We start from the raw sequence: 6093 nt of genomic DNA, 5'->3' as shown, positions 1-6093 counted from the left end.
TCAGAACGCGACCGGCGCAGAACAGCCACCGAACGAACGAACGAAAATAGCTCTAGAAAAATACGACGGAGGCAAAACGCGTGCGGTCGACGGGAAAAAGACGCGAAATAAAAATTCGAGCGATACCGACACGCCGCGCAGCGGGGATGAAATAATAATGATGCGATTCGTACGCCGGTGATAAATAATAATAATAATAATAATAATAGTAACGTCGGATCGGCAGATGATCTAAGCGCACAAACAAAACGCGCATGCGACACCGGCTAGTGGCGAGTAGCGACTGACGTGCGTGGTCGTACCAGCCGTTCTATACGGTCTACCGCGTTACTACTGCCTACTCGGGAAAAAAAAAAATTATATATGTGTGTGTGTGTTCTATATCGTCGTACTACGACAGTCGTAGATTGCCAATAAACCGCGCGGCGCGCGCCCGTCCCTGATCACCGTGTCGTCCCGCGTCCGTCTCCCCCCGCCTGCACGCCGAGCATAGGCGTATGGCGAGATCGGGCGCGCGCGCACGCTCGATTTACAGATGCCAAGGCGACACGGCCGTGTTTTGTCGCGAACTTCCAGCGAGGAGAAACGCTCAAGCTCCGCGGCGAAACCGCATGGATAATGATAGATCCTTTTTATAATACTCGGTTGTTTACTTTTCATAGTATACGTCTTGTGTTATAATGATATTATTATTATCTGCGATTGTACAATATTGTTTGTGCAAACAACGCGACACGGCCGCTAATCGCTATCTGAGTACTCCACTACTCCACTCCACTTACAGTCGTCATGTTGTAAATTAATAATATAATATTATTTGCTATGACGTGACGTGCTCGAGAGTCTAGGCTGCCGGTTATCGGTTTCTATTTTAAACAATACCTGCCTACGAAATAACTACTGCAATTTATTATTGGAGTGGAAACCGCACAAAATCGATAGCATCTATACATCGAAAAAACAATATTATACGACACTTTTGGTGCTAATTAAATACGGCTACACAAAATAACATATTATTGCCCTTGTCCCTTATCGTGCTACTGCTGAAGTGCCGAGACCTAGTGGCGAGTACTGTCCGATAATGTTGAGTCATTATTATTAGTCCGGATCCCCATAAGACATTTAAAATATAGTATACAGTATCATATATTCTATTTATTATTTATATATATATACGCACACTTCGATGACATTATGTCCAACGCTTCAACCTACTATTGAACTAATGTACTATGGCCTATAAAAGTACAATACTATTACACAATACGCATTTGATACCTATGGAGTTGAGTACTACGCATATGGCATTATGGCCAAAAATATGTTTAATCGTGGCCTGGACTTTGGAGCGGTGCGTCGAACGAACCGCCAAACAACCACCTGGGCATGTGGGATTTATCATTTAATTAATGGTATTCCACAAACATAATAATATATTGATGTGTATAATAGGTATTTATATTTTATTATATTATAGTATAATAGGTACCTATGATATATGGGCTAATCAAAAACCATAATAATGATGATAATACACTACGCGTAGGTATAAATTATGTATAAATATATTATATGTTATGATTTAAGTAACTTATTCTGTGCCTACATCCTAATATTACATTATAATTTATAGCCGCCATCCGCGTTCATCGTCGACGGAAGAAAAAGATTTTTAATTTTATTTCAGCTGTCTACTTTTGGCAGAACTCAGACTGGCGTAGGCTCTGACGGCTCAGTGTGGTCTTTGTTGAACAACACCGTCCCCGATCCCGTGATTTGTAGGTTGAAACGAAAAACATACTACGCATCCCCCCCCTCACCTCCCCGGCATCGACGAAAGTAGTCTGCAGATGCGCAATATAATAACATGATACGCGCGTAGGCACGTTGCAGCTGCTGCACCCAGTGCACCCGCGATGTTCTCTACCAGCGAATATTAATTGCGCCGACAAAAAGGACGGATTCGTTTTCCTCCAAAAATATAATACCGTTATCCTCTACAAAATAATATCCATTTTCGTTTCAACATTAAACTATTGAGCCCTTTTAACCATTTATTTTATTCAGTAACAAAATTAATTTACCAATTTTTTTCTTTTTGTCACCATTGTTGGTATGAGTTGAGGACGACGGCGCAAAATCGATCCGCGGAGATCATTTGTTTTATATAGCCTTCTGTAAAAGTTGGCGATTTTAAACGATATGTTGATTTTATATGAAATCATAATACGTGGGTCGTTTGTGGACATGGTCACTGGTCAGTACTAACTACTAATTAGTATAGATACCTAAATAGGCATCCAATACCAATATAGCCATATTGCGCAGTACCTATACCTACACTGGCTACTACTGTACTAGATACCTATAATTATAATATAGATACTTATATTGTAATGTATGGCTAATATTGTTGTTAACATCTCGATTATCTACAAACGTTTAACAGCTCGAAATTTAAACAAAATTAATTAAAATGCCTTTAAATTAAAATTATTTATTTTTAAAATGTTATTGTGACATTGTGTTAAAAATTAATAATGATATGGGTAATGGCAAAAAGTTTCAAGTTCAGTCATGTCCCTGCGATAGTCTGTTTTATATTTTTAGGATGACAGCAAAATAAATAAAATCATTATTTTTCGTTCGGATATTATATTGCAATTTCGTTAAAAATGTATCGAACTTCAAACGTCTTCAGAAAAGGAAGAAGGTAGGTAACCGCTATTGTTGTGCTGTACACAGGATGTAGTGCCGTGCATCGTATAGTTTACGTATATCACATGTGTTAAATTTAAATTCTATGATCAATCATTGCAAATGCTAAAAACGATTCTGACTTCAGGTTTTGTTAAAATAATTAATATTGCTAATTGCTAATTTCAAAGTAATTTGTTTTACTATAGTTAATTATTTAGATACGGACGTACAGAAGTTTAATTTATAATTCGCCAAAAACATTATCTACACTCAAAATTTCATCGTGTTTATAACATATAATAATATAGATTATAGGCTGGTAAAAAGTTTTATTAAAATAATCAATAGATAATGTTTCTAAAAAGCCAAAAAATAGTCAACATATTTTGATTTATACAAGACACCAAGTACAGTAAAAAACCAATAAAAACTTTTGATGAACATTTCAAGTATAAAGGTATAGGTATATAGGTACTTATTCGTTTTTAGAGTTACATTGGAAAAACAATCGATTTTTATCAATAACCGGTTTTATTTGAAAATTTCCGCTTTTCCTTGAATTTTATTTCGTTCTTACCAATGGTTATTAGAAGTTCTAAGAATTTTCACTTTTCAAAAATAACCGTAATAACTAATACCACTTGGCAAAATTCGAAACCAGACGTCATTATATTTAAATTGAAAATTCTGTACTTACTAGTTACTACAACTACAGTCTACAGTATGAATTTTCTATTTTTTTCTTTAGAATTAGTTGTTATTGACACATCTATTATTTATTTATTTTTATCAATTAAATAATGAACCAATATATCATATTAATTTCCAAACTTAATATTATTTTTTTTATACTTAATTATTTTTTATTATTTTTTATTTTTTACTAGATATTTGCAATCTATTCATAGAATAATAAGCAAATTAGATAAGAGTAGAAAAACACATGAGTAATATGACGGAAGAAGCCACCCCCCATTGATGACACTTCCTATTTTGTTTAGTTTATTAGGAGAAATTTGATCTAGGAATCAAGCATTTAGCAGGTCACGACACCAATTACGTTTGAGACGTCTGAAGGGGTTACCCGGGATCGAAGGGACTGCTAGATTTTTTATAAGAGGGTTAGGATGATTCAGTAACCTACTGTGAAACCGCTTATAGTAGAGTTTTCCTTCATCTTTGACGGAGTTCATCCTGAGATCTTGCTGAATGAAAAGGTTGGAGACATAAGGAGGAGCATTAAGTAGTTTCCTTAGCGCTAAGTTTTGGAAGGTTTGTATTTTGTTGATGTTTGATATTTTTGCATTACCCTAGAGTTGTATGCCATATGTCCAGATGGGCTTAATTAGAGATTTGTAAATTAAGAGTTTAATTTTAATGTGTGTATATTTGTTGTTATTGCAAAAAGTTTTTAACAGGCGCAGCTGTAGGTTTAAATTTTGTCTTTTAGATCTAAGGTGGGGGCCCAGGTAAGTCTGCGATCAAGTGTGAGTCCTAGATATTTGACTGTAGAAGAAGTAGTAATTTGAGTGCCATAAATAGATACTTCAGGGCAAGGAGAGAGACGAAGTGTGAATGTTGTGTGGATAGACTTAGACTGGTTAATTTTTTAATTAAAACTTAATTTAACTTAATTATTTAATTTAAATATCATTCAAGAAGTTATGTAGTACGGCCAGCTAAAAGTGAGTCGTGACCGTTACGTTCCAAGCGGTGTATTTAAGCGTAATCGCATATAATTGTGGAAGTCCTGATTAAATTCGACCACCAGGAGCTTTGGTATCGCGGCTCACTTTTCGCTGGCCGTACCATAATAGAAATAATAAAGCAAAAAAACGTGGTGAGGGATAAATGTCCTATCAAAATAAGCCGGGAACTAAATATTACCAAAGATGAAACGCCTACGAACTCAATTTTTTGACAGGGACGAAAATATTAGGTATTTACCAAAGGCAAAAGGCGCATGTAAACTCCGCCACAAGTAGGTACCTTTTTGATTTTGAGCGGAGGGCGGAGAAATGAATGTTTTGTTTTTACAATGATGTGTTTTTTTATTTTTGTTTATTTTTGTGTGTGTCATAACGGTTTGGGCAGTAAAAGTTCTTCGATTTTCTTCAACAGCAACTTTTCTGTTAGGAAAGTGAATCTATTTGGTGCATTCGGGAGGTCAAAATTTAAAATTTCGAATAGTTTACAAATGTGGCAGGAAAAACAAACAAAAAATGAAGGAAAGACGGTCATTTTGACGCAAAACCACTTTTCGAAAAATTGATTTTAGTTTTTAGTGCAACTCTAAAAAAAATGACCTCGCGGATACATGACATTTTCACTGAATGTTTGTGTTCTTGTTTGCCATACACCATAACATTTTCAAAATATTTTGACTCAAATTAAACTATTTATAGGCATATGATATTTTTGATTATTTTTTTTTTAACCTAATGTCAATAAAAAAATGTTCACTCTGTCAAAAAACTTGAAAATGTAATACAAGGCTCCTCGTAAGGTGTTGTTAGTGGAAATTAAAAAATTAATTGAGCGTAAGTTCACAATACATTTTTTTAGACGTTTGAATTTTAAATCTTGACAAAATTCGTAAAAATCACGGAAACTAGCAAATTATATTTAGTTAGAAATTAATAAGAATTTTTCTATTTATATCTAAGATTTTAAAATGTATTTCAAGATTTCTTATAAGTTTGTCCATCTCGATCAAAAAAAATTTTTTTCCGAAAAGTCTAATTAAATTTTTATTTTTATTTTATTTTATTTATTATAATCAACGCCAGACGGCTTTTACAATATTATACAAACAAGAAAAACGTAGATAACAGATAATGACATAATATTATTATAGCAACCTATAAGATGCTTTGCATATACTTATTATATTACACTTAAAAAAAAAACAAAACAAACGTGGTCTTTTTCCTTTTTTTTTATTTTTATATGTGAGCCTCCGTACTAAACACTGAATACGGTTTAATAATTTATATTATTATTTGCATTATGCATCATTCTTAAAAGTGGGGCATTCATGGAGAAGTTAGATTTATTGGTGGGTATATAAAAATTAGACTGAAGCCTAGTTTACTAGGAATACGAAAACTAAGTACTCCAAGAAGCCTTGGGGCATCAACTCGACCTTCGATCTGACGCTGAATAAAAGTGATAGTGTGATACCAAAGTCATCACGCCTAACTGAAAGGGAATCAAATCTCAGGATAACCTGAAAAATTGGCCCATAATCATGTGGTGGATGGGCGATGTTGAGGCAATGACCGGCGAAACGCATAAAACTATTTTGAACACGGTTCATCCGACGAATATCAACGGCGGTATATGGCAGTGGCGTAATTATGGGGGGGGGATTTGGGTGTCGTATCCCCC

This window comes from Myzus persicae, unplaced genomic scaffold (assembly GCF_001856785.1).
Source record: "Myzus persicae strain clone G006 unplaced genomic scaffold, MPER_G0061.0, whole genome shotgun sequence".
NCBI classification, from domain to species: Eukaryota; Metazoa; Arthropoda; class Insecta; order Hemiptera; family Aphididae; genus Myzus; species Myzus persicae.
This window is presented reverse-complemented; position numbering follows the sequence as displayed.